The sequence below is a fragment of the Mesocricetus auratus genome, unplaced genomic scaffold (assembly GCF_017639785.1).
Source record: "Mesocricetus auratus isolate SY011 unplaced genomic scaffold, BCM_Maur_2.0 Super-Scaffold_100026, whole genome shotgun sequence".
NCBI classification, from domain to species: domain Eukaryota; kingdom Metazoa; phylum Chordata; class Mammalia; order Rodentia; family Cricetidae; genus Mesocricetus; species Mesocricetus auratus.
This window is the reverse complement of record NW_024429207.1, coordinates 13,722,283-13,730,692: the sequence shown is the minus strand read 5'-3', so window position 1 is coordinate 13,730,692 and position 8,410 is coordinate 13,722,283.

Genomic DNA, 8,410 nt, shown 5'->3' with positions numbered 1-8,410 from the left:
TGTCCTCCTTTCCTCTGGGCCAGTCTTTTTTGTTCTTAACCAAATCTGAAAAAAAACTAAAGAAGAGAGGACTATTCACAGGACTAGGCTCATCACTGCTGTTTCATTTATTCACCCCCTTTAGTACAGCTAAACACAATGTCTTTATTTTGCTCTAAATGGACAAATACAAACAGAGCCACCACAGTGGTCTCATTGGTCACAGAATTGAATAGTGCTCTGCAGATATTGGCTTACTACATGCTGTGAAATGTGTCACCTTGGTATATTAAGTACAGATGGAATAAAAATTAATGCACAGAATTAATCCAGAAGTATTCATATACATAGATAACTTATTAATCTAATGTTATAAAATATTGATCACAATACATTTAAAATTAAAGTCAATGAACCATAAGAAAACCTAAGGATTTAAATGACCACTGATATCATCAAACGAGTTCTACTGAATAAGATAGAATTTCCATTCCTAATAGGGGCCAGCATAGCTTTGACAAAGGAATTATTTTAGAACTCTTTCACTTAAAGACATACATACCATTGGGTGAGATAGCTGTCTTTTTCTTTTCTCCTTTTTCCCTTGTCTCTCTTTCTACCCAACCATTTCTATTTGTTTCCCTCCACTTTCATCAATAACTTCTAAGATAGCTGATTTGAATAAATGGCATTATTACTCACCTAATCCTCAGAATTAGAGTATGTCTTTTTTTTTTTGCTTTTCCTGTCTGCCCCTTATTTTCCCACATTGTCCTCTTTCCCATCCTTCCTTCCTCCTTTCTTTCTCAATATTTCTCTCTATAAATAATTGATGAGTGTGCCAGTCATTATGCTTGGTGCAGGTAATATAATCACAATATGTGCTTTGAGAGGCTGATACTAAAATAAGTTTGAAGAAGAGCATAACATTGTATAAGAGATAGTGAGGAGGCAGAAGACAGGGACTGTTTGGAAAGTATACAAGTGTTAAATGCAAGAATTATAGAAGTTATGATGGTTAATATTCAGGAGGTCCATCAGAGGAGTTAGAAGACATAGTAAGCAGAGAGGAAAATTGTCGCGTCACCTGCGCGGCCTGTGTCCGAGAACGTGCGGAGGGTGTCGGGGATTGACAACACAGAGACTTGTTCAACGATGTAAAGAAAACTTTAAACAGGCTCCAAAAAGGTTCAAGAAAACTTCCTAAGAAAGGCTCCCACCAGAGAAGCTTCTGCTCCCTCCTCTCCCCTGGCTGGTTCTGCTCTGACACCAAAAACTGATCTGGGCATGGCAGAAGAGGCGGTTAGTCTCTGGACAAGGTCGAGGTCAGGGTGGTTTCTGTGGGCAGGCCTTTTCCAGGAACTTATTGCCCCCGGGCATTGTATTGTTTTTAGTAAACATGTTTTTAGTAAACATTGTCTTACAGCTGCCTACTCCCAGGCAGAAGGGGAAGTGGGTCTCTGCTCAAGGTCTGGTGTTCCCACAGAAAATAGAAGGATATCTATTAGATATGAAAATAGAGAGCCTTGTAGATCTGTAAGCCTTGATCATGCAAAAGAGAAAGTGGTGTGGATCAAGGCAGTTGAAATTCTAGGAGGAGAAACATTGTAAAGCCTTACCTACATCATAGGGTACATTTTACCTAGCAGGGAATGCTGTCTTTCAGGGATTTCCAAGACAGTATAAACAGTGACTTACTCCCTTTTTAGAAATCACTTTTAACATAAGTTGACCACATACATTGAAAGACACTTCATAAACAAACATAAAACTCCTTCAATTCATGACCCGCTTTTAATTTCATCAGCTAATAGATTGACATTATCCCAGTAGCAGCTCCTGCTGGAGAAGAACTGAGTTGTTACTTGGACCTACGCCCAGAGGCAGCTTGTGTGTGCCTAGCACTAAGGAGACACTGCTGTTCTCCACCCTGAGTGCTGCCAAAAGCTCATAGTTATTCCCTCCAGTATATATTGTGAGCACGTCCAAACTGCTACCTAAAATGACAGTGGCTGATAACTCAGCATCCTACCATTCCCTCACTGCAGCCTCCTTTCACTTCAGGTGCTTGATTGTGGTGTCGTGCTTCTGCAGAAAGACTTCAGTTATTTGTTGTATTGGCGATCTGCTTTCAGGTGAGTATGGGGGCAGCTCACAATAGTTGCCATTGAGTTTTAATCAGTGCTGTGGGAAAAAATTGTTGAACATCTCAAACGAAATTGCTGTGATCATCTTTGATAGCTTTACCAGAAAGGGTAGAAAATTACAGAAAATTGTTTAAAAATATAGTTAAAATGATTTAGCGTTAGTGACAACCTCACTTTCAACTCTGGCTGTTTCATCATTTACTTAATGTAATCTGTGATTTTATCTATTAGCTTAAATTTCTCTTTCAATTTTCTTGCTTATGTCAAGACTGCCTGAGAACCCTGCATCTGGCTCTCATGAGCAGCTTTTACTCAGCCCTTCTTCTCAGCACCTGGCCATTTGCATACTCAGGTCTGCAGTTCCAAATGGTGATGAATGCTTACTCAAGATGGCCATTCTGTGCAATTATTTTATAAGCATTTGCTGTCCATTAAACTGAAAATATTTCAAAAACATCTGCTGACATTTTAACTAACCATGGACATTTGGTTTCTAATAATCATTAAGCTCTTAGCCTTCAAAATCACATAATTATGACTATAACCATGGATTTGTGCTGCTCCCAACCTTTGTCAGAGAAGCTTCTTATTGCAGTGTATGGTGGTTAACACGGAGGCTCATAACTGTTCAAAGCTGAGAGTGAGGGACTATGAGTATTCAGTCATTGGCGGGACATCACTACTAATCCCTGTCGCCCAATGCTTAGTGAACATTATGGAAGAAGAAGAAAGATGGTAAGAGACAAAGGATGGGGCAAAATGGACTTAACATGGCTGTTGCACACTTGAACTTATAGGAGCTGTGGTCACATGCATAAAACGTGTCCAAGGTAAGTCAGTTAGGAGTTCCAGAGGGGTAGTGCTATTGGAAGTTGATATCTGCTGTCAGGGAAAATCACATATTTTTAGGGTTGTCATGGCTGGAAAATTCTCCAGGCCTCAGGGAATGACTACTACTCATGTACACATGGGCAGCACTATGTGGCCTCTGTGGATTTATAAAATAAAATAATTTTAAAAGGAAGGCATGAGGTTGGGAAAGAGATGCTACAAGGGTCTTGGAGTGAGTTGGATGGTCAGAATAAGGAGTAGATACATTGTATGTGGGTATGCAATATTTTATTTTTATTTTTTTCCTTTTTGGAAGTGGGGTTTTACTTATTTTTTATTTAGGTTAAAAACAATCTTGTTTCACATGTCAATCCCAGCTCCCTCTCCCTTCCTTCTTCCCCCTCCCTCTCCACCAGGTCCCCCAGTCCCCCACCCAATCACCAGTCGGATCCACAAGGAGGGTGAGGCCCTCCATGGTGGATCTCCAGTAACTGTCCTTTCATCCAGGGCAGGGCCTAGGCCCTCCCCCAAGAGTCCTGGCTGAGAGAGCCTTCCATATTGTGGCTAAGCCATCTCTCTGTGTTCCTAAGAGAAACCTTTAAAAAAAAGCAAGATCCTTCTAAAGCATAGCAGTGTTTTCAATAATAAGAATAAAGGAAACATTCTCCAACAAACCACTGAAATCCGCCAAAAAAAGTTTCAGCTCACTCAATAGTCATTTTGGAGAAAAGGGCAACATTCTCTGACTTCCTAAATTGTCCAGAATATGAGCTATTGCTCTCATTCTTATCCTCACTTCAAAGATTAGCACAGTTAAATGGAAAGGAAATGAAGTTTTTCAAGATTAAAGTAGAGATTGATAAAGTATTGGGTTTGCAAAATTTAAAAAACTGATGTACCCTTCTTATACTACAAATATAGTCAGATAAATTGATATGTATAATTTCCATATGAATGTACTCCTATTGAACTGTCAAATATTTATTGAGTTGTTCTTATGCATAAACAAACATGCTAAGTAAACAAGGAGTTTAATGAGTTCTCAGTGCTGCTTAGGCTCAGTTTTCACCCTTTGCACACACTAATATTTTTATATAATTGACTCGGGCATCAGAAAAGTAAGGCAGTGCAAATCATTAAAAAATTCATCCTTATTACAGTGTTTGGTATTCTCCAAGCCAAGATACATTATTTATATTTTTTTTGGAGAATGTCACGTAAAATTTATTTAGAACAAGACTGTTAGAAGTGGAGATGGAGTCAAATATTTTACTAGTTTGACTGGTTGGGTCCTGATCTTCTCTGATGTAGGAACAGGTACAAACCTTTACTACAATAAAACCTGGTCAAAGATGAATACAGACTGTGCTGTGAGATGAAGCATATGGTTGGGATGTGAATCTCATAACTTCTTAACATTTTTAGATTTGTTCCATCTAACATTTTAGAGTATTTCTACGCCAAATCCAAATACACCCATTTTTCAAGTAATCTTTCCTACTTTGTGCCTCTTTAATCATCTTTACCTATGTTTATAGTGTTAAAATTCCAAGCTAATATTCCCTTCAATGGTCAATTTGAATAGCTTGGTAAGAAGAAAATAATCCCTTATCCACTATCAGTATTGGAGATATTTACATATTTCCTAATAAACTCCATGTTATATTTTTATCTCTTTTCATCCAAACCTTGAAATATGAAGCTAATTTTCCTGATCGTCAGGGCTACCGGAAGCCCCCCTATCCAACACACTGTTTAAAGAGCCAAACAGTCACATGGAATATAGAAGATGACTTGACTATTAATATGCCAGTCAGCAATCTGGTATGCACCATTTTAATCTGTTCTAGAAAATATGTGGGAAAGAAATTGTTAGCCCCTCTACAATATCTGGGAAAGTTTTAGGTCAACAGTGTTTCATCATAAATTTTGAATGAAGATTTTCTTTTTAAGTTTTGCATTGTGAAGATCTGTTTCTATATCCATCCATGTCAATAAATCAGATTTTCTTTGTCAAAGGGAATCTATCTCAAGACATGGCAAATGCTATAATCAAAACCAATAAGAACATTAACAAATTCAAAACCTCTTGGAAAGTAGTACTTTAAGGAAAACAGTGGAAGTTTTTCCATGAAAAGAAACATTGGTAATGTGCAAATGAGTTGATGTTAACTCAAGATAAAAGCTGCAGTTTCTAAATTCTTCACTTGGTGTAATAACTCAACATGGAAAATAATCTTTCCTAATGCTTCTTTTTATGATTGAATACATTTACAATTAGTCTTTCCCTAGAATAAAATAAAAAGACTTTTGCAATATTTAACATCTTAAATTATTTAAAAATATTCTAAATAATAAGTTATTTTTACTTTGCAAAAATACATATTGAAGATACTCTTTCAGCCGAAATACTAAGGCATTTTAATATGAAAAATTAGAGTTGAAAATATACACTGCATGCAGGAGATTTTGCACCTGCAGGAAGAAAAATTTCTCAACTAAAATATGATTTACTGAGCAAAGTCAACTGAAAGCAATAATTTAAAAGTTTTTAATAAGATCTTGTGTCTTAAAGGACCATTGCAGACACAAAATCTTGCAGAAGTTTCTGTATCTTCTGATACTCAGGAATGGTTGTTTCACTCATAGTGGAGCAGGGACCTCTTGGATATTTAATAAGTATTTCTTTGCCACACTATTCTGTGTCATCAACAAAATTTGTGAAGTTCCTGTATGTCCTCCAGCAGAAGCCACACTGCTGAGCTTCCTTCCTATGGCTTGTTAATACCTGTGTACCACATAGTAATAATACGCAGTTACACTATCTACTCATCAGCTTGACTACACAGAAGGGTTCTTGGTAACAAGCTTCATATTTATACACATTTTGCTAGTATACAGATAGACTCTGTATTGTTGTTTTCAAAAAGATAATTCTGGACTCAAAGCACTGATTGATATTCTTTGTTGATCATTTGTACTGTTAGTTTACAGAAATGAAACCAAACAAGCGTTGAGTCTTACACAGGTGACCCTCTTCTGTTTTCCTTGTTTTGCTATCAACTATCAACTTTGATTTGAAGAAGACAAAGTCAGTGGTTATGGACAGAGGAAGTGGATGTTAATTGTTTTCAGCTGAAAAATGATATGTCCCTCTATGGATGGAAAGCTGATCTTCTAATTTGTTGACTGATGACTGGAAGTATGAGGTCTCCTCAGGAAATACAGAGGTAGAGGCAGTCTGAGGAAATGCTTTATTTTAGGTGGTTTGATTAAAGTTCTAGCCATATATTCCAGGGTAGCTGTGACAAATGAGACAATTGCCAGACACCCAGCCTATCCATCCCAGTTATCAGACCATGATGAACACCAAATCTCTTGGAGAAGTCTCCTGTTAATCTTTTGAATACTATCTACCTCATGATAAATGGTTCTAATATAGTATTAAATGAAAATTTTCTTTTATTATCATCTTATATTTTGTAACAGTTTATTTATGCCAGATAAATAAAAGGTATGTATTGGAATTTTATTTTGAAAATTGATTTTAACATTATATACTTCACTTACAGTTTTACAGAACTTTATACCTATGGTTAGACACATTGTGAATGCTACAGTATTAAATGGAGGCTCAGGGGTTTGTGGGGGGACAAAATTCTATAGGGAACAAGAGTCATTCTGTTTTGAACAAATAGAATAGGAAAGACACACTTGGAAGGGGATAGATGGGAGGATCAGAAGGTTCTTAAGCCAATGGTCTTATCACCCATAGTTTGAAATAGTGAAACATTGTTTCAAGTCCAGGAGGGGAACATATGCAAGCATCAGAATATTAAGAGGAGTAGAAGAGGAGGGGCTGAGAAGCACATGTAACAGGAACCATCTCCTGTAGGTTAGTTTATGATAGCAAGAGATTGGCTTCAATAAGTTACTAATATGGAACGTCATAATAAAACCTTACAAGGACATGAATAAGCAAATTTCTACAAATACGCAAGTAATATCTTCATCCTAACCAGGTGGTAATGGGGATATGCTTTCGTGAGAAATCTGTTTGGCAAAACCCATGGCAAGAGATCAAACATAGCTCTCTAAGAATTGAGTCAATACAAAGATACACATCATCATAATAATAAAGACAAGAAAACAAACAAGTTAGGACAAAGGTCCAAAGGAACCACAATAAATGAGACTATCAAGCCTTCTCTCATGATATGCCCCTGTCAGGATAGAAGTGTGAATTCCTGAGCTTGAACCTTCTGTGATCCATTCATTCTATAACCACATAGAATGCCCATTGCAAACCAATACTGATGTATTTATACTTTCCTGATGCCAGTACTGTTGATGAAATTTCAGTGTGCAGAAATTTCTACCATACATATGAGGGCTTGTCATATTCAACAACATAGTCTTTTCATATATAGTTTTGTACACATGCTCAATATAATGTATACAAGAAAAACTTTTTAAATAAAGAATATTAAAGGCCTTTTATATTGTACAAAATTATATAGAATGTTCTTAACTTAAATTGAGTTATATTTTGATTATTCTGCCTTCTATATTCTGCATTACATGAGTAGATTTAATTGTTTTTTTTTTTATAAAATAGGCATGAGCTCTTTAGAAGTGAGTGGGCTTTCTCAGGTAACTACCACCCCACGTCAAAGAAGCTGCTTGTCTCAGCAGATAGAGGCCACTACAAAACTACAACTGGACACAATACAGAGATCAACTGATCATGTAGAGCTCATGCCCAAAGGATGTATCTACATCATAGCTCCTACATCTATGGCTCAGTAGACGTATATATGTCACAATAATAATCGAATTAAAAAGACATGAGACAGGTTGGATGGAGTGGGCTTGGGTGGGACCAGGAGGAGGAAATGGAATGGGTTAAGTTATATAATTGTATTGTAATTGAAATGCATAAAATAAAAAATGTTGGCATGGTTAAAATTAGCCGAATAACACCTTGAATTTCACTTTGTAATCATAATTCCTTTTGTCTGTAGTCACAGAATTAGGAATGAGAACAGGAACATATTTTATGGTTTTCACTTTTTTGCTACACTTTACAACATTCTTCAGAATTTTATTTTCATTTTTTAAAGTTCTGGAGATTGATCCAAGGACTTTCACGTACTAAAATCATGACTTTATGATCAAGCGATCTCTGGCATCTTATTTGTGTGTTCCAAGCCATAAACATTCCTTCAGTACATCTGTCTAAATCCCTAGATCCAATGGGTGTTATATAGTGTACCCCAATTACTTTGTTCCTATGTATATCATACTGGATATCAGCCAGTTCAAAGTACTTCATTCTACTTGGAAAATGTATCATTTTAAGATTATTATTCTTTTTATGTTATGATTCTAACATTTATCAGAAAACTCTTTTGGTATGGTTACAGTTGCCTCTTTTCAATTTACTAACTATA